Source organism: Ostrinia nubilalis, chromosome 12 (genome assembly GCF_963855985.1).
Source record: "Ostrinia nubilalis chromosome 12, ilOstNubi1.1, whole genome shotgun sequence".
NCBI classification, from domain to species: Eukaryota; Metazoa; Arthropoda; class Insecta; order Lepidoptera; family Crambidae; genus Ostrinia; species Ostrinia nubilalis.
This window is the reverse complement of record NC_087099.1, coordinates 7,350,683-7,373,171: the sequence shown is the minus strand read 5'-3', so window position 1 is coordinate 7,373,171 and position 22,489 is coordinate 7,350,683. Positions and strand designations below refer to the sequence as shown.

The window sequence follows — 22,489 nt, the reverse complement described above, 5'->3', positions numbered from 1 at the left end:
TTTTCTATTTATTTATTTTCCCAAAGCTTCACAGTGACAGCTGAAACAGCAATACTGTTAACAAAACAGTAAAACTAAACTTGGAACAAACTGTTACAAATATGAGGGGTTTAATATTTTACAAATTAAAATAAAACCGCATGTTGCTTTACTTTCTCGTATAGGTAATAAATGTAATTAATGGCTAGATTATTAATGTTACTTTGTTACCCTCAATAGTGAGGAAATCTTATAAAATGGTAACCCTGATTTTTATTGTCATTCAAGTGCTCTTTCTTCGCATAGGCTTCTGTGATTTGGCCAAGGGCCACACACATTGCGATAACATTATGCGACATTGATTTGACAGCAGCGGAGTGAAGTCTTGCGACTATGCAAAATGATACCCTGTAATCGTAGCGCATACAGACATAGACTGGGCGGGGGGGCAGGAAAGTTCTTGAGTGGCGACCACGAGCCGAAAGACGTAGCGTGGGCAGGCCTCCCACTAGGTGGACCGACGATCTGGTGAAGGTCGCGGGAGGTGCCTGTATGCGAGCGGTGCAGGATCGGTCTTCGTGGAAATCCTTGGGGGAGGCCTTTGTCCAGCAGTGGACGTCTTTTCGGCTGAAACGAACGAACGAACGATACGTATTACCACTATTTACCAGACATTACTATTTATTGCATACTCGCCGGATTACACGTAGGAGCACGCGCGTAACAGCTTCGGCCTTGCATTATTATAAGATCTTGTTCCGCCCTTTTACGAACTTCCTCCGTGAGGATATCCCCGCCGAATTCTATGATGAACCTATCAAAAGTCATATTCTGCAATGTCAACCCACCACAAGGTGGACCGACGACCTGATAAAGGTAGCGGGAAGGCGCTGGATGCAGGCCGCTACCAACCGTGCGATGTGGAAGTCATTGGGGGAGGCCTATGTTCAGTAGTGGACGTCCTGTGGCTGAAATGATGATGATGATGAAGAAATGAATGAAAATGACAAATCTTCGCACGTGTATAATACCGTGCCAAAGTAATCATATAATTTTGGCACCTTAATAACTATTGCCGTTTTTGTTGTAAAGATCATGCAGCGCTACTTGCGGATATTATTGGAAAGAAAACTATGTGGGCTCTAGATCTGAAGCCGCTTTAACGAACACGAAGTGCTCATACAATGCGGCGTATTTTCTTCCAGTCTTTAGTCAGGACTTTAGTCGAATTAAAACCCCGGTTGAACGTGATATAGCCGCACTAGAATACGATGCTTTTTTGCATAATCGCAAGACTTCGTTCCGGTGTCGACCGAATGTTATCATGATGTATGTGGCCCAGGGGTTACCGTAGCCGCTAAGGTTTGAAACTTCTTGCTTAAAATATTGTAGTCTTTGGCATAGACTACGATGGTAGTCATGGAGATAGGAGTTTGTTATCTCGTGTCAGATGTAAATGGTGAAAAGAAAACTCATGATTCGTGGTATTTTTATGTAATATGTAGGTATTTTATAAAAGTGGAACCCCGAGTGATCTCCAAAACCCATTCTATTATTATATACGATTCGGCTTCGATATCTATAATACAATAGGAGTTTATTTCATGTGTCAGATGACAAGGGTGGAAACAACCTACGATTCATGTTGTTTATTTACGTGCAATATGTGGGCATATTGTAAAAGTGGAATGCCGAGTTGTATTTCTAAAACTTGTTCTATTATTTTATACTATTTGGCTGCGACTCGGCGTGACGACAATACAAAACATTTTTCGCGAATCGGTGTTCATACATTCACACAATACATTAGACGCCATGTTGTCATAAACGACATATTATAAAATCGCTGTGATTTAATATTCTTAATCATTAATTTTATGGCAAGTGTCCATCAGGAATCATTGTTCTTACACACAGAATCGTATTATTTCGCTTTCGGGTAGTAATATGTCAAAATTGTTGGTTCTTTAGGCGAACAATGTATGGAGAACGAACATTGTCCTTTATGTGCTCAATTTAATGGTGGGCGTTTTCCAGGAAGTTGTGTTGGACGACATTATTATAAATTTCTCTTCAGCGCTGTTGAAATATAAATAAAGAGATCCCGTCAGAGTGAAACAAATTCGCGCCTACAGACGTCCAATTAGGCCGGCCGTATCGTGCGTATCCACCAGCCCACGTGAAGAAAATAGGCACTTACTCATAAATATTTATGGCGAGCACAAAGCCGTCTTTGTACACTTCCACATTCACTCGGAATTATAATGGCTGTCACAGTAGGATCCCGAACAAGAGCCGAAACGGCTCGCATTAAGGAGAAGAAAAGATTCTCGCCGGTTTCACTTAGCAACCGACACAGCGAATAATTCCAACAGAGATGACACAGAAAGGAGTTTACCACAAGAATGTTTAATGAAAAGCAATTGCCGAACGAAGGTGACATTACTGCGAAGATTTACTTTCGTGTGAAACTCCGGCGAGGCGGGTTGTTACTTTTTGTCGGTCGGCAGTTTGGTTGCGGTAACAAACCACGCGGTCGCTCCAGGAAATTGAGTGCGGTGTTGAAGAGGTTGTCGATAAGGCTGGTGACGACGGCGAGTATTTCCCGTTGCGGTGGTGGTGCGAGGCGAGCTGGCAGCCGGCTGTGTACGGTAGCAGTACAGTTAGCCTGGATAAAGGCGGTTACGGTGTCCGGCGCTGTCGCTGCGATCTGTCAATTAGACCCCCATATAACCTTGTTCACATCGCTGGCCACTACCAACCTCTAACGACAACAATTACTGTCTCCAACTAACAATGACTGCGCGTACACTCATTGTTAAATTTTAACTGGCCACCAAGAACCAGTCTTATTTAACAGAATAAAGACAAGTGCAATGAAGAAAACAATAAAAACTGTATTAAATGAATTTTAAAATAAAACGCTCAGTTAGATTCTTCCGGTGTACATTCAAGAGCAATGTAGCGGATTTCATGGTGGGCGATGGAGCATTTCTAGCTGTATTTATGACTTTTATTTACGTTTTTTGTTTCGACTTTAGTCTATTTCGTAGAGTTATTACTAAACTTTAGATTGAACATCAATTCACTGATTATAACTTGAAACAAACACGTTTTAGTGCATAAAACAAAAACTATGATTGGGACAGTAGAGTAAAATACACGGATTGTCAAATTTATAAATTGAGATAAAGTCATTCCACGAAATTTGGAAATGTGGCTCGAGACAACATCACGTTTCCTATTGTAAGTGATCCATAAATAGCTTTGCAATTCAGCGGAACGTGGAGCTCGTGGCGTCACGTAGCTTCAACCCCGAAATAATACTTAATGCTGATGATGCCTCCGAGGTCGACGCCCGGCTCACGAAAACTAATCAAATTATACGCAAAGGTGCATCAACAAAATTATATGGCTACAGATTGAAAACTGATTTCAATAAAAGTAATGAATACTGAGATTTTTGCGTTTATAAAAATGTAAGATATTTCTTAAATATGATTTTTCACGGAAAAATAATGGTCTCAGGTAGGACTCAACCTTTCTTTTGCTGGGCAATTACTACTCGTATCATGAGTAGGTACTTATAAGAGATCAATGAGCTTTTGTAGAGACGCTATCCAGATACTAAAGTATTATTGCAATTATTGATAAAGATAAAGAAAGAAAAAAAAAAAAGAAAAGAAAGGGTCTAATTCAATGTTTAAAGACAAAAAAAAAACTAAAACGATCGAAGTGTGTCAAGTCATATCTGAACGGCTAATGTTTTTAAACAAAAATGATTTGTACTAAACGTAATGTTATCAAGCAGATTGTCCCTGAGTGGCAAAGATATCTACGATCCGTCTGTCCAACGACTGTAAATGGACCATAGTTTATTCCTCTATTGTTTAAATCGTATTTTATATGATCGTTTCTAGGGTGCGTGGTATTGTTCGGCGTGAGTAGCACGACTTAGCCGCCATCAAGTTTTAAGCGACATGCAAGAAAGGAGAAAAGGACAACCGGTGATATAAGAGACGCGTAGCAAGGTAGCGCGCGTGGGCAGTTGTGACGTATTGTGAATACACCGGCCCTATCGAGAGATCCATCTATTGATTCCCGACATGAGCCTGTAGGTGTTCGACGAGAGCTGACTAAGGTTACGTAGGCTTACAACATTAATCAACACGGTTAATCGTATACCATGTAATTGTAATCATAGTGAGCGATTTGCAAGGGGCATTTATTTAATCGATTCGCCGCGCAACGAGCTAAGCCATTATAAAAATATACTGTTTACCTTTTAATTTATGATTCTTAAATTACAACTCTGGTATAAATGATTTCGATTATTCTGCAACCGTTGTTTATTTGTTTGTCACAAGAAACATTTATTTGATTTAAATGTAAATAGGAATCTACCGCACGGCGGCCCTCTAAATAATGAAATCACGTTCTATAGCTATTTCGCCCTAAGCTATTCATGTTATTAACTCCCTATGTTTCTAATAGGAAAGCACTCATAGCCACGACACAAACACGTATTGTATGCTTAGGCACATGCCTGTGCAAGATCAATATTTACAGGTGGTTGACCTGACTTCCTTCTTGAGCTGGTCGAACAATAAAGGATAATAGTAAAATAGTTCAAATAAATCCTTCAGAATTGATAGTGCAACTATACTAAACAGTTTAAGCTTCAGAAGAAGATTTAGGGTAGACATTTACTACTGTACATTCACGCTAAGTGGTTCTACATTCAGTACTGGAGCGGTGATGTATTCAAACGGATCGGAATTATGTCTAGATATCAAGGCACGAATTCAACTGCGAGCACCCATGTACGGAGTTCAGCTGCCGTTATCTGATGTGAATTTACTGCTCAAGATTAAACTAGTTTAAAACAGTGCGGTATGTATCGGAAGGGTCTGGGAGGGGCGCCCTCGGTAATGGCTTCTTTAGGTAATGGCTTCTTTAGGTAATGGCGATAAAAACATTTCCTCGTGGTAGCGTGCTTACGTGAGAATAGCAGTGGGGCGTGACGTTGACGGATGATGCGCGGGCGCGAGGGTCGTGACAGCGCTCGGGACGCGTTGACACGAGCTGGCCGGCCGACGCGGCTCGCGCCTCCGATGCGCAAACACCGTAATTTGCGCGTCAGACTAATCGAGACAAAACGCCCGACAATTGGGTCTCGCGAACCTTGAACTTCTATTACAAACAAATAACGGTTTATAACACACCCCGTTCTATGTTCTAACCACCCGAACGCCCGCTATGTCTCCCACAAAAATAATATAAAACCACTTGAGCCGACCGAGCGTGTTAAAAGTTTTATTAAAAGAGATCACGATTCGTGATAGGTGAAGTTTAACTACCGCCTTGGTGTATAATTCATCGCCGATCGCGATAATGAGGATACATTAAAAACAACGCCTGTCGTGATATGTGAATGTATTAAAAGAAAGAGGAAAAAACCCTCGAGATAGATATCGACGTGTCTGTCTAAACAAATAAGTACTAGTGTTGGCAAAAAAGACTCATTTGAGTCATTGCTTGACGGCTTGCTGCCGACATAATAACGATGCATACTTTTTGTTTAATGGAGGTAATAAAATAATAGCCATAATTTAAAAGAATTATACGCTCCATTTGAATAGATAAATGTTCTACTATATCTCAGTTACAATTTTATTATATGACCGTAATGTAAATGCATGAGACTGGAAATGTAAAAGATAAAATCAATAGTAAGAATAGTCATAAAAGTATTAAATGATTGAGGATCCCATGGCTACATAAAACCTCCCACAAGTCTTGGTAGTTGTTCTTTAATTGCCATATAAAGCAATTAGGGTACATTAATCAAGATACGTATTAAAAAAAAAGGATTGGAAGCGTTGATCATGCAGGTAGTTTATATTGCCGTTTACAGGCACTTATTTGTATTTAATTGATGGCAGTAACTTGTACCTATCTAATAAAATAAAACGACAAATTAGAATACAGGCTCTAAAAAGAGCATTATTTCTACGGTAATGTGACTACTAATCTCTCCAATGATCTACAAATTTCGAACATTTCCTCCATAAAATTACGGTTATTTTTTCCTCCTAATATTGCTAAATCGCAGCAGCTCCCACACTATTTTCGTAGCTGTCCATTCCTCGTTATTTGAGTGTGAAATCGCAATTGTAAACTGGCGCGTATACTTTACCATGTTGATGGGAGTTCGAGGTTCTGTTTAGGGTTCAACGATCACGTCGGCCGGTGGTGGTGGTACCCGACTGACGGATCGGAGACTTTTTGTGGCTATACGTACCCAAGCGTGGGACAGCGTACAGCCAGTGACGTAACAGAAACCGAACAGATGATTTGATTAATGGAACAGATTGAGAAAATTGAGTTGGCATAAGATAAGTGGCTGTGTTCTATTTAGGTGACGCGCGGTAGATTTTATGTGACGGGTAGAGATAGGTTTTTTGAAGATCGTCTGCTACGGTGTAAATGTATCGATAATGTATTTGTGTACTTTTTTAAGTGTGGGTAAAAATTCACAGTAAAAAAAATGATTGTTTTACATTTTGACAGCTCGGATTGACGGCGATAGCAAACAAGGCGGTCGCTATAAAATATAGAGCTTATGAATAAGAATTGTTAATAGTAAGTTAAAGACATTAAAATTAGTTTCAAAGCATAGTAAGTAATCTAGTGCTTTCGGGTGGTAATTAAGACTAACTGTTTAAGATGTAGTCAATTAATTCAAGCGACATTAACGATCCAGATAAAAAGTTACATAATAAAATAGGACTATCCGTTTCTTTAACCGTTACCGAAGATTGCTCATTAGATGCTTTCAATAGCTCATTAGGGAAATCTTGCACCTACCGGATAGTGCGGGAGATGTACGGAGGTATTAGCATAAATTACGTCACATACGTATAATTACCTGGAACAAAAAACAGAATAGATTAGTAAATCGCCGAGTTAAAAATTAGTTAGAAAATTATTGTAGAGTCTGTGCAGAATGAGTATAATATTAATATTATTTACTGTAAATTAAAGCTAAATACATAAAACAAAAAGGACAAAAGTGAATGTAAAATAAATACAGCTAAAAATCTTATTTGACTGCATATTTTCTGAAAAAGTTTATTTACTTCTTTGTATCTTTATAAAATATTTTATTTTTAACTCTATGTACCTCATTAACACTAAAATGATAATAAAGCTGCTTAAAATAAACTTGGTTCATAAAGTTCGTACAGAACGCATAACAACAAACATGGTGTAATGTTACCCATATTACGGTACATTCGTAACCATTATTGCGCATAAACTTGTGCTTAAAATCACTCAACGTTACGGTGTTATGGTCACTAATGCCCCTAAATACTACGGCGTAGTACACTATTAGTTCCTATAAATTGTAACGTCGAATCGTACGTTACCGCAATGATCGCGTACAAGTGTTACGTAATACACGACTCGAGTAGCAGCTTATCTGATAACATAGTACGCATACAATCGCATTCGCATTTAGCGTCAGGTGCATTCGAAAACAAATAAATTCGCTCGTGCAAATAGACCATCTAAAGAAATTATGCTACGGTGTACATACCGGGACATTCTTAGGGTTAAACTGTCGTAATTACAAGTCGATACTTGGAAGTTGCTCGGTTCCTGAATGAAGGAATCACGAGTGTGAGCATAAGGCTGCGCGAGCGTGTTATTACGACTCATGCGCCTATAATCCAGTCATAATTGAGATACGGTCATGTGTAAACTGGGTAATTAACAATTGTATTTTACTTTGATTGCAGGACGGCGGCGGTGGTTAGCGGTAGCGGTTCTGGAGCTCACAGGTCAGTGACCGTAACCACCTTACTTTCATGCGATCGGAATTCGTGAATCTTCAGAAATAACACGTCATTATGTCTTATTAGCCGTTGAGGAAGCACTTAGAGCAAATGTACGGAAAATAACACGCTCGCTCCTACCAGGGGATTGTTGAGCCATCTATTATTGCATCTATTAAGTATAAAATGTGAGGCTAGTAATTGACTATATTAAAATATTTAATGCAACTTGAAAAGTGAATTTCTTGTAATTTAATTATCGTGAGTAAAACATGACGCGTAATGGTCGATCGCTATAATAAAAACGGTAAAAAGTCCAATACAAGCTCGTAATAATGTCAAATTATCTACGAATACGGCTCAGAAATAACGACCTCGAGCTCAACGAAGTGCAAACAGATATACAGTTAGTTTTGAGTAATTCGTATGAAGTGACTCGCAAATAATTTAGGGAAGTGAATGTATGTTAGGTTTGATGCAAGGTTTGTGGTCAAAATTGATGCACGGATAGAAGAAAACTAGTTAGTGTACCGTTGTCGGGAAGAAATAGAATGTAGAGCCAACGAAATTACCAAAACTACATTGTTATTGTGACAATTTACGACAGTCGAAAATAAATTGTTACCGTAAATGCTTGTGTCATGTTTACATAACAAAACCCGTAAGGATAAAATTAAAGTCGATAAAAACCAAGGATCGTCGTCCGAAATACTTGATACAGGTCCGTACAATGCCAAGGACTGCATTCCGTTATCTTTTTTGCTTACAACGTACAATTTTGCGTTGCTCAATTTCCAAATGCAACGGACCGGTTTTCTTATGCCATCGTCCTGTTACTTTTACCGTTTTTCGTCTGCATCAAAACGGACGTTTAAATCACAGTGCGACAGATTTTTGGGATGATTTATTGGGAAAACTTCATTCAAAATATTTTGATAGCTTCCACATCCAAAGTGAACAACTTTAGAATAACTCGTTTTAGTAACTTACTAGGTAAGTAATTGCATCTTAACCCATTATAGACTAGCGGTCCCATATGGTACCACTTTTTAGTGTGTTTTAATTTGGCTCTATACATTAACACGTGAAAAGATGCAGTACTCTGATTGATGCAAGTCGTAGCCAATAGATATGGTCTATGCTTCTAGGAATAAAAATTGACAGTTATTCTTTTCAGTTGTGTGTAATAAATGATTGAAGTGAGCGCATCAAAATTTTCTCTTAAAAATTGTCGCGCCATTCAAGTAAGTGATCATATTTTTTTTGTGTGATGGTGAAATACTGATTTTGTTACAATCTTGTATTCTCCATAAGTGCTCTAATTATGAAATGGTGTAAAATTACGTCGATAGGTAATAATAATTGGAAATATTGTATGTCAAAATTACTGGTACCGTACGGTACCGCTAGCCGCTTACCGTGTCTTTTTCATTATTTTATGATTTTTAGTTTTTACTGTATTTATTGGGAAGTATGTGATATATTCAATGGTATATAAGGTATACAGGAAGATAAAGTAAAATAGTTTCCTATACTTTACAAAACCATGGGTTTTTGTTTATTTTAGATGTAACTTACACGAAACATTGGCAGTTTTGGAGGACGATGAAGGTCCCAAGACGAAGCAGATATTTATAGAACGAACTCGAGATAATTGCAATTCTCGAACAATATTAGAGTATAGGAAATGTTACGTGGGGCTAAGTGCAGCGTACAATGTCAAGCTCCATTCCAAATTTTTGAATATTCAAAGATAAAAATGAATATTCCTTACATAATATACAGTTTTTTTTTACATTTAATATCACTTCTGTTATTTGCTTGTATATTAATACATATTATAATAATAATAAAATATATAATTTACCCTATTTTTATAAAGTCCATGATAAAGTTAAGTTTTAACCGACTGACACGGTAAGAGGCTAGCGGTACCATATGGTACCAGCATTTTTTTTCTAGATTACAGGTCGGATCATTTTTTTAATGCTTGTATAGCATTATGTAGACCATAATTATTATTATGAACATATTTCAAAAAAACAAAAATCTGACACTTTAACAAAACTCAGTCTATAATGGGTTAAAATACACAATAAAAAAACTTCCATCCAATTATTTTGTTCTTTTTAAACGCGTTTAAATTACGTGCTGTTGACGCTTAAAGCTCCTAATTACGAATAGCAGTAGATCCGTTTTTCACCGCATACTGAGTTAAATCGGAATTTCGTCGTTAGTGTCTCGCTTGTTACACAAGAAGGATGGCGCGAATTATTCTCGTTTATTGGTCGGCAAGTTGAAAACAGCGTTTACCACATTGTCCGGGTTACGACCCGCATCGTGATGCGATTATTATGAAGACACACGTAGGCGCGTTCAGCAAACGCGTTACAATGTATTAGAAGCTCAGGGGGACTATATCACGCTAATGTAGCCAATTTATCGCGTAATTTCGTAACTTTATAGAATCAGTGCCGCTTGTTCTGCGTTTTATCTGACGGACAACTTTCTTGGTCAACTATCTAGAGTGCAATTTAAAACAATATTTTTAAAATAAATTACAACGAGGTTACCTTTCAATCTAAATGAGATAAAATAATGCCTTAATGGTTTTATATGGCGCATTTTGTAGAACATTCTTGTACCGCCCCGTTCACGCTACAGACACGTTCAGGCACTGATATATCAGTAACTATTTATATTGAATATAAATCATTTCTTACAAAGAAAATTGCAAGTAAACGTCATGTCGCTCAAGTATTTAACTTTATAATTTACAATGTGTAAATTGATTGTTAATTTCCTATAATGAGATTAAATGAGCCGCCTGTCAGGTCAGTGATTTATTATCGTAGGATCGCTTTCGCGCCGACTCGCGGCATCGCTGAGATTAGTACAACATTTGAGGCTACTAATTAGCACAATGGTGATGAATCTTGACGTCATAAATTAATCGCTACAATGCATTTACTATTATTTATTATTCTTAATGTACACACAAGTAGAGCCCAGACAGATTTAGAAACGGTAGCCAATCTCAGAACTCGTTTTTCACTTCTTGTTCAAATCAATATTGCATTCAAACAACATAGGAAGCACCGCGATGATTGCGATACCTTTCAGACCAAACAACGCGAACGAATCTCAAACCAGTTGTCATGTCCGCGCAGTTTCCTGATCACGAAACAATAATAATCAAACAATGATTCAGATCTAAATAGATTTTATGTTAATTTAGCGAACACTCAGAATAAAGATTAGTTCAAAGCGAGCATGCAAGTAGTAATACAGGAAATGTCCGAGGAATATCCACCCTGAGGCGCAGGGTATGCATCGGGAAGCAATCCTTGTACAGACTTTAGAACAAGCAAAAGGCGGTCGCTATGCTCGCCAGGGGCTTTTAATTGACAATGGATAGTAGGCGACCTGTATAGATGGCCAGTCCGATAGCATTTTACCTTTAACCCTCTCATTACAGTGTGTGATACCGAGCGCTCCAGCGATCATGCCTCGTTTGTTGACCAACGGGCCCGGGCAATACATCTATTTGCCATATCTTCGGTAATCTGCACGATTAGGCTCTCGTTGTGTGATACCGAGCTCAGCCTTTTAAAGGCATAAGGAAATTACGGTCAAGTTCATTATTTGTAAACACATAATTGCAGTGCAGTAGGTAAGTTTGTAAGTAATCGACGTGGTGGGAACTGGACAGTTTAAGTAATCGTTTCGTTGATTGCCAATACGCTCGTGAAAAGACCGAGTGACATTAGCGTCGGCGCAATTAGGCGGCGCGCGCAGACCACCCGCTGCCCGGCGTTTGATCATTAGCCCAACAATTAGTTTTACATCTTGAACGTAATTGAACACGTTTATAGTACAGTTTTGCATGTAATTGCATACTTGAACAAATAAAAACATAACTTCAGCGAGTTAAGCTTTTAATAACGGGTGACACCGCAACCGGTTGAGATTTTTTAGTTTCGATATAACATGAATGGTCATTAGAGTTTAAAAAGTGTAAGTAATATTAATGCTGTTCGCGTGTTCCGTTAATTATCGTTTAACATGGTGCTCTATCAATTAACGCTGTTTAAATAACCTAGATAGGATTAAATGATAACTTCTCAACACGGCACCGTTACTGTAATGTTACCGTTTCCTTGTATGGTAGGTAGGTCTTCTTTTAAATAGAGCAATAGTATTGTTTTTGTTCAATGCTGATACATAAATGTTTATTTATTTACAAGTTAAATGATAAAAGATCTGGGTCAATCTAAAATTAATGGTATACGTCATATGTCAAAACAAGAATCCATGTTATGACAGTGAGTGGTCAGTCGGATCGGGAGTTCACACGAGTTCCGCATCTTGATAACAGCAAACGAGTCTTAACGTGGTATAGTTAACTGTATTTGAAATGTTGCATTAAAATGTATATAACGTAAAAAATCTAGTTGGTAAGTAAAAGCAGCCGCCCAGTCGGTCGTCTTGTTTGTTTTACGATCGTTGTTTAGAAACCTGCGACTGTCGCGGCCGCCACCTTGCATGCAGATGCGGGGACGCTGCGTCGGCGCAGTAAATATGATCGCGTGGTGGGATCTGTGAGAACATAATTGGATATTCGCGGTAAGCTCCCGATTCGAAAGATAAACACGTCGAGGATAGCTCGGAGGCGGTGTTGTCAAGTGTCCGTCGAATGCTATCGGCGCGCGACATCTTCGTGCCGGGGTCGGTTTTTCTACGCGTGCGCGGTGCGGTGGGCGGTAATGGCGTCCGCCCCAACGGGATTCGCGCGCCGACATGGTTTTGCGTCTCATCGTGCGGCCGCAATACATCGCTCCACTTAAATTACGTGCGAGCTTGTTCCGGTAAACTATCGCGATACGGGCGCCGTAAAAACGCTGTTTCGCTCACACCCGAGACCCGCCGCGATTGAGACAGACTTCTTAGAAAACGTCCACCAGTTCCGATGCGATAAAACTTTTATGGCCACTCTACCTTATGGTCTGAAATGCTGCAGGCCACTTCCATACGAAACAATGTCAATGATGTCGGTCAACGACAGGTGAACCGAACGAAGGTAAAAAATCAGTTGTTCACCGATAGCACAGCATCACGGTGAATAGCAATGATGTGCTTAAACGAGCCTCGTAAACGGCCGATCAATCACCGATAACGGTAGGCGCGGGATGACGTGACGCTAAATAGGTGTATTGACCCTACATTCAATATCGACTGACTAATAATGTGAACTATGCAACGTATTGTTTGTTAAAAAGACAATATGGTAACATTGCATAATTACAACGGTACTTTACTAAATTACACCTCGAAGGTAATGGAGATTACTTTGTAAAACGAAACACTAATATTGCAATTTGCATGATATCCAAAGTAGTGATTTGGAACGATAAAATTCGTGAAATGTGACAACAATGGCCGGCATGGGAGCCTCCCACGTTCAACGGAACCTCTTCCGCCGTTTAAATTGTGGGGCAACCGAAAGTAATGAGAGCAAATAAAACCAAGTAAAAGACTATTATCACACAATGCATACCGTTACACCTCTTGTCTAATCAGATGAATGATGTGTTTGGCTTCGCGACGGCTGCTGATTACTACTTATTCGTTACATTAATCATCCATGTTTGAAAACAAAACAAAATCAACCATCACGAGGTTTACGTGTGTAATTGTTTCGCAGTTGGCACAGATTCTCATATTTGATGGGAAAGGGGCGTGACCGCTATTAGTATGCAGTTTAGCTTACGAGTTGAATGATTGACAGTGTAAATGATTTTAATTACTCAAATCTATTAATTTAAATGATAATGTTTTCTAATCAATAAACGCCGACAATATAACGGTCCACTTTATGTTTACGCACCGTGATCGCTTTATCTCTCGATCTTGACCTACTTTATATAGCTTTTAACTGATATTATGGATTTTATCTTTTATGGAGGGCAGTAGATGAAGATGGAGGATTGATAAGCATCTGGCACGATTATCATGTAGTGCCGTGTTAGCTAAGTATCATGATGCATTTGAATACACATGATTGAAAGCGACCGTTCAATTTATCAGAAGCTGAAGCGTCGATCGGTACATTGCGTGCCGGAAGACTCCTCACCGTTATAACATTAGTGTTTTTGCATCCGACATCAGTGGGACAGGAGTGCGTCGCCGCTCCCGAGCACCGGGAAGTCAATCAATTACATATTAGCTTAATGTGACGTAGATGGCCGCGCCGAGTTCGCGCCCACTGATTTGCATGGTGCGCGCAAAATGTTGCGCGAACGCTCGCATAACGGCGACTACGCGTCCGCGAGACAATCGCTCGTGATTGTTGTTTATAGCTTCTACACGTCTGAAGCGTATGCCATTTGTCACCCTTTAGCAGTCGCTGCATGTAACCAATTACCAGTAATCAGGTTAAACATTGAAAATCACGTGCGAAGTGACGTAGCCACATTAAAAGCTCACGTGTGTTCCGCAGACGCGAACAGGAAACAGTCTGAGACGGTACACGATCTCGGTGTGTGTTCGTGGCGATTTATGCTGTATAAAATTGTGTTCATTAGATTAGAGTTAGAGCGGGATCGTAAAGTAGGTTTTAATTGTTGGTGTATGGGATATCTGGTGCGGGTGCGATAGGGCCGGCTGAACAATGGCGGCGTGCGCGGTAGGCGGAGGCGCGGGCGTCGTGTTAGCCGGCGGCCGCTCTTCCCGGCTCGCGCCTGCAACAAAAGCAGCGCGGCCCGCCTACGAAACGTGGCCGAACTTTCCCAGGCAAAGCACACAGGATGCTGATTACAACAAAATTGGCGGTTACGAGCAGTGTGTCAATGAAACGCCGCGCCGCGCCGCTTTCATTGTGTAAACATCGCGATAAAATACTGAAAGCACGTCGGCGCTCTTAAAGGAACATAATACAGATCTCACTTGAGGTAATTTTACTCGCCTGCTAGTAAACCTTCAATGTTTATACAGAGTCTTTGCATCTCTCCGTCGAACCTCACGGCGACATGTAGAAATACGTTGGTCATAAATTAGCCATGTAAAATAGGAGCAACGGCAAATAAAGTTTGAATTTAATAAAAGGTAAGAATAAAAGGAGACAGGATCGACGTGAGAGGAGAGCCAAAGCATAAAATGCACAGGACCCGCAATAAACATGCCTCCGCGGGCGCGAGCTCAATGCTCATACTTCTCGTGTGCTGTAAAAAGCTTCGCATTTATTACTACGCATCATGCATCCAAATGGGTTTCAAGTGTAAATATGATGCAAACGTTGCCTTTAATTAGTCAAATTGAATTATTTTTTTAAAAGTTAAAGCTATTTGAGTCAAATATTAAATCTTATACTATCCATTAATTTTACACAGCAATGACTTCATTTAAAAAAAAAACTTTGTAGCAGCAGCATCATAGAACAAATTATAGATAATGTCAAGCTCTTACACCGGAACGCGGTGAATATGTTATTAATATTAAGACTTCGATTATGATGTAGGGGAATTACCTCTGAAGAAGCAATATCATGAGTAACATTGATTGGAGTGATGTCGAGCTAAACCAGTCGATGATTATATCCCTTTAAGTATTATTAGAGATTATGAATTTGTTTAGTAACGAGTTTACCAGAGCGATCACAGAGCGTAATAGAGGTAGAGTCGACCAAAAAAATCGTTAACCACACTTAAGCTAAGTTGGTTTAAAGGTTTAATAGGCGCAAAGCACGTCATTTAACAGTTTGTATTGCTAATTGTTTATTTTTTGTTGGAAAAGTTAAAGCTTATAGAGTATCGTTAACATAAAATTAACGAGCATAAAGAAAAAGTATTTAATATTTAATAATGAAACTCGTTAAGGCCATTTAGGTGTTTAAATAGGCTATTGAAAAGTTTAACGCGTCCCTTTCGCCCTACCACTTGGTCGTGGTCAACTGCACCGGGCTCTGTCGAGTTTACGATTAGTATTAGCGACGTGTGTCGAGTAATTTCATCATTGCGTTGAAACAAGCTAAGTGCAGAAGGAATCAACAGATTGAATCACACTCGCGTGCTTCCTAATTCCAATCTCATCTGGCTTAACGGTTGTCTACGTATCGATAAAATTGAACGCGACAGCTACTTATATGATAGACACGCTTCAATCATGTTTCAAAGTTTGGCATCGTTTTATAACTGTCCATTAATTAACAAATTCATAAATTCAATCGTTCATCAAGCTAATTGAAATCAGTAAGACGTAGACTAGATTACCTACTTCCATACATAATTTTACTTTTGATATAAAAAGCTTTTGAAGAAGTCGTAACAAGAAACGATTAGCTTTTTTGATAACTGAAATTGATCGCGTGACGATGGAAACTAGAGCTGAAAATACAATAAAAGACGTGAAAATATAATGTAGACCTGCGCGCCTCTCCATTTGTGGGGTACAAAACGCTCGACGCGATCAGCCCGATCTCATTTCCGCGCCACTATTGAAGTGTTAACTAACAACTATTGCGCCTCCAACGAGGCTAATCAGCGAAAAGTAGATTCGTTATTTCGATGCAGCGCATTTGAGCGCACGACCAATACCTCGAGTTCGATCCTGCGGACACCTGAAGCCGCAATGCAATTTGCAGGTACCTACTGCCGCGTCGGCGCACTGATTGAACCTAACCTGTAAATCGTATCTACCGCGTACGGCCGGTTGTCATTACAGCGAGCTACAAATTCCTTGTGGTCGGAAATTTCACACAGACCAAAAACTATTTGTTTAGCACCGTCTCCTAACATCATTTATGCTACGATTTGATCCTTATCCAACTAAATTGCTATTCGAATATCCAAGTCAATACCTCATTATCATAGTTCATAACTTTCTCGCGTCTAGACACTTATTCATATTTCACTCGGTATCGACGGATGTATCACCGGTATGATAGCAGATTCTATTTACGAGTCCGGGGCACGGCCGGCTGCTGTACGTAGATAGTTCGATCCGATCGTTTTGCCGTTAGTGCAATACCATAATACAATCCGGTATAGCTTCGTCCGACCTACGACAAGTGGACATGCGGTACTGTTAGCCATCGTGTCCAACAAGCGACAATGCGCTAAACTTTATGACACAAGCCAAACGCATTTTGTGAATAAGTTAAATGTCGCCGCCAAGTTGTAACTTCCCAAAGAAGATAAAAGTTTTATATTGATTTGCAGTTAACATTCCTAGAAAGTTTATTGTTATTAAAGTTAGATTTATTTTACATTGTTTCGGGAAAAGAAAATCTTTTGGATTTTCTTCTGGTGATACACCAGAATTGAGAATGTATTGAAAACCGAATGAAAACGGCTACCATTTGCAGTGTTATCGCTGAAGTCGAGTAGATACCAAAAATTTATTCGTACTTATTTTGTCGCAGTCGGAGCTAATGGATAACAGTATTTTACAACACCAGAGAACAGCTTATTGTTGTTATTGTGGCCGCGCGCGACGGAAACGAAAAAAAAGATGACGAATTCGGATTTTCTGCGTATTTGGCGATTTCGTTCGAGGAGAGCGGGAGGCAGACACGCGGACTCAGAAGTGGTCGTGCGCAACGCGGCGCCTACCGTTACACTGCACCACTTCGCGGACAGTTAGCTGCACGGCTGCGTGATGCTGATATGACGGCCATCGCCACCCCTTGCGCAAATGTGCATAGCGTGCGCAATAAAAACACTCCACAAATCACGACTTTTCACCGCCGTTACAATAGACTCTCATATGAAACAGCAACAATGATAACACCTGACCGGGTCACTAAGTGCATCGTTAGCGCTGTCCCCATGTCGTTAAGTAAAACACGTGTTCTCGTTGTGTGAAGTGTACCAGCCGGCTGCTGTCATGCAGGCCTGTGATGGATGGGGAAATAAGCGAGTGATATTACCTAGTTTGTGGAGTAGTAAAGATCATTGTCTAAAAGGTCGTTGGTTTGCGCGGAGCTTCGGCGGCGGCAGCGTCACCCGGGGCTGTACTCGTGACCGGCGCGCGTGCGTGCCTCTGTCATGGCTACCAGTGATTATCATGTCTCGCGCCTGCGTCACGTCAAACCATTGTGCGATATCCCAGATGCCACTGAAGTTCTTTGACATTGCATACGGAGACGAACTAAACCTAATCAGTACAAAAGCTCATAGACATAAAAGCTCATCGATATAAAAGCTATACTAATTTTTTTTACTGGCGTAGTTCAAAGCAAAATTAACGTGAGATTTTAACGAATAAAAAATAATCAAAATAGTCATAAACAGGTAAGCACGTTTATATTAACTTAAAGTTCTATTTAAAGTAAAATAACTATTTCCGCTTCAATAAACGTCGAAATTAATTGATGTAAGTACTTTTGTAGAACACGGTTGAGGAAAAACAGTGTCAAGATCCGTTTTGCTACGGCCTCTTCGAAAGCTGCAGACGCACTAACATCATTAGTTGCAACGCAACAATGAGACGGACGGCACGTCCACAGCCCGCCGCGGGAAAACTCCGATCAAATTAGAGCTGCGCGTGAAGTAATTGCATTAGATTTTTTTTCGACGTACGTATAATATAATAAGTCCACAGAGGTTTTGTAGAGTCACCACGTTTAATCTGAATTTAATTTTACGTTCCTTTCAAGTTTCATGGCGCACGACCGCGAGACGATCGTGCGGCGTTCGATCAATAGAATTCGTGATAGCAGCCACGTGACATGCCCACCAATTTTGAGGCACACGTCTACTTTTCGTAGACGTAGATTAGATAGCATTAACTCTTCTTCGGACTTGAATAACAGCAAATAAATTCCTCAATATTCGATCGGGGTTTCCCGATATTGATTCGTTGAAGTTGATGACAGGAAAATTACAACAATCGCGAATAAAGTACGGTAGCGTTTCCGCAGAGTCTGGAGAAATGTTATTAGTTGCGTAGGTTTACGCAATTTGTTTTGTGTAATGCTGGTTCAGTGGATACGGGGAAGTAGTGTGCGGCCGCCTCGACCTCCGCGAACGCAATAATTGAGCATAGAAATCAAATTATAGATGATTGATGATGCCGTTACGGCACGACCGAAGCCGCAATGACGCCTGCAGAGCGGATCGTGTCATTTGCGTAATAGGAATTCGACAAAATACTGGACGAAAACGTGGGAGGAGACATTTATCAATAACTGGATCAACCTAATGTTCGTACATGATCATTTTCACTATTTATTGCATCGCTATTTCGTGTCTATGTTAATGTCGTCAATATGGGAACACGCCAAGGGCATGGGTACCATTAATCTTCTCAACGTTGGATGTTGAATAATCTCAGTCGGTATTAGACAAGTAATTCACGTCAGTTTTAATGGATATGAGTTTGCGCATCCCTAAATGAATCAGTCGCAAGATTTTATCTATCCTTCCTAAATGGAATCGTTGCGAATCCATCTTTTCAATCTGAGAAGGACATCTGCAACTTTATGAGTGAGCCATAAAAAACCATTAGTGGCAATAAATGCCAGGCTAGCTCACGCATGTGATGCTTTACATCGCTTGAAATATAGCATTACGGGGACTTACTGCCGGTTGCGGGGATAAAAATCCTCCATCAACCATCTCGAAACGAGTCTTGAGTATTTTACTTGAAACATGAGTGTTTACATTTAAATATTGCATCGCATCAATGTGTAATTTGAATGTAACAATCTTAGGCGATTCAGTAAATCTGGCAACCTTATTGCCGACTGTTACTGCAAGCAGGCCGCAATTGACATGCCGCACGGCGCCCTTCCGCTGCACACAATTAAATTGGCGTGACGATCGGAATGTGACAAGCGCTCTAACAGGCCCGACCAATCGGGAAGGTATTTATCAATGGCAATCGCCCAGCACTAACTTTCCAACGAACTTTACCACACTACAAATTCTACCTAACCGATAGTAAATAGACCACGCAATAAAACTTCTAAGAATTGCCATTAAAACAACCAAGGGAAACCATTTCCCGCTCAAACTCATTAGCGCCCAGCACATTAAACTTTCCCATTATTATTTTTATCTTATTTTAAGATTCTTCATTTTAATCTAAAGATTTATCTACACTTCTAATGGTGAGCAATTTTAAAAAGAAGAGCCTTTTATTAATTATTTTTAATTTCACTACGAGGATTCAACATGCATTATCAGATTTCCATTAAGCTCTGTTACGGGCCACGTTCATTCAATTAGCTCATACTATCATACGTCAGGTTTCATGTTTTTCTTTGAATATGGCAACGATCCGCGTTGAGACTTACGCAAATAGAGGGGCTATCCCAAGTTTATTTACTCAACTATTGCAGATACTATCGAAAATAAAAGAAACCGCGGAGCCCAACGAGCGCAGCGAAACTGGTGCCCTGCGGCGTGCAAGTCTCCTCTATTATACGCATTTATTGCTTTATTTCATTTAGAGTGAAATGTGCTTTCGACTAACTTATTGGCGGTACTCGGGATTGTAGAACAAGAGCACCCTTGGGTGCCGTGACGGGCGGCGTCCATCATGCGGGCCCTAACAAATAGCAGGGCTCCGCGACGGCTCAATAAACATTACGATGCGAGTACACGCCGATATAGCATTCTAATATGACTCTATTAAGCACACACACGTACAATGTTGCTGCAATTAAATCACTTACCTACCCGAAGCATTTATACTACGTGACAATAAAAGCAAAACAAAACACTTTATTGAAGCGCATAAATAAAACGCACAAAGAGACACGCAGCTCGATGGCTCACAATACAGAATTATTATGATAGTACGAAACGTATACACATCTTAATACCGTAAGTGATGGTTTGTTTAAAATCGTATATTAGTAAATTCCAGCTTCGAAGCAGATAATATAGAAGATGGCGTTTACTCTAATAGCGTTAAGTAGGTACACAAATTACGCATTCACGGTAAGGTATGGGGCAGCAGAGTTATGGTGTATGGGAGATAAGTGGAACCGGTTGGCTCAAGCGCTCGGGAACAGGTGCCAATGCGGCCGGCCCTGCATGGATGTGACAGGACACAAACCAGTATTAGGCAAAATTTACGAACCACCTCATGAGTACACAGACGATAAAATAAATTTTAATGGCACAAATCGATGTTATCAAGCAGATGAATCGGTCAGCACCAGCGCCAGATAAATTGAATACAAGCGCGAGTGCTTTACGTAAACTTATTTGTAACGAACACCATGCCGGGTGTGGATATTAAAGGCAAACAAGAAACTTCTATTGCTCCTATTTATCTTTTAAGTTATGATAGTACTTTATAAACGCAGCGTAGCTGTGCTTTATTTCAAGCAAGTTACTGTTCATACAGTATCACATCCTAGTACGTAATTGTTTTCAGTTATTATTTTATGTTTTGATTTAGATTGTTTTGAGATAGTTCATAACTAGAAATGTATTAGTAATGCAAAGGCTGTTTCAAATATGGACATAGGTAAAGAGTTTATTTCTATTATTTACTTATATGTCTGGGCCAAGTCAATTTATACTTTTATTAAAAAGCTAGATATCGATTAAAGCTAATTTATCTATCAGAATACATTTTAAAGTTACTATTAACTTCAAACGGGATTATATTTGGATGTTGTCTGCTGAACAAGTAATAACGTTTGTTCTATAAAACGCCACCGTCATCGTCGACAATTACTCAATAATTGAAGAGTGTCATTAAAAACCAAAGAAATACGGAACATAACTACATACGAAAGACGAGTAATATAAAAAACAAAACGAACGTAAGATGAAGTAATGAAAATAATAACAGCCATGACTTAATAAAACCTATCACATGAGGAGGCACATTTAGTAAAAGAAACAGCAATAAAGAACGCGTGCAGCCGTTCAGTTTAAGAGTATCATTATGTTATAAAATAAATGGTAATAAAAAATGTTTGAGCCCCCTCAAAAGTAATCAAAGGCGAGGTAAAATAAATGTAATTGCAGAAAACACCACAAAGGATGATGTGGGCAGAAATAGAAACAAATTGCGATGTCGCACCCGATAATACAGCGAGCGACCGCAAGGTGCGCCTGCGAGCGCTTGACAGGACAATCGTGTTGTGATCCTAGGTAATAACCACTATATTGTGCGAGATTAAATTACAGAACAATTGCGAAGGTAGCCCGCCAGTGCACATTAAGGGCCGGCAAAGAAAGCCAAAGCAGACGCGGATGCAACGGCTGCACCGAAAACCTACTTCCGCTTGCTGCACCGACCCATGTTGCCGTGAACAATGCCTTAAATTATAGGATTTAGAGAGCAGTCCCTCATTCAGTTAGCATGATTAATCGTAGAGAAAACTGGTCTGGATTATACGTTAGTAATTTGAGATCGCACGTTTTACGCCGTACCAATCATTAGTAGAGTCATTCTGGACACGATCGAGCTATTTTTTCAAACGAATTTCAGTTAGAACATTGTGTAGACACTGCGATGTTTTCAAATTACACATATTATACTTTTGATTCGCATGAGCCTCATAGCGCTTTTGTATTGCACGTTCGTAATGTTGTTTAGCGCGGCCGACCACAATACATTGTTACAGACGACTTTACCGACTTTTTGTTACTCTATAAGCTTAATTCTTCAGGAATTTAATGCTTTATTATTACTAAGTAAGCCGC

The 22,489-nt window shown here is 39.8% G+C and overlaps 2 protein-coding genes across 4 annotated transcripts in view; one reads left to right on the top strand and one right to left on the bottom strand.

The window, feature by feature from the left end:
- The window catches only part of LOC135076870 (autophagy-related protein 16-1), a 190,936-nt gene that overhangs the window by 128,754 nt on the left and 39,693 nt on the right, over nucleotides 1–22,489 (bottom strand). The window lies entirely within an intron of this gene.
- Nucleotides 1–22,489, top strand: part of LOC135076869 (uncharacterized) — a 67,766-nt gene that overhangs the window by 27,789 nt on the left and 17,488 nt on the right. For both annotated transcript variants that reach the window (XM_063971344.1, XM_063971343.1), the window contains one exon: nucleotides 7,785–7,826. The gene's annotated coding sequence lies outside the window, so the exon portion shown is untranslated. The remainder of the gene's footprint in view (nucleotides 1–7,784; nucleotides 7,827–22,489) is intronic.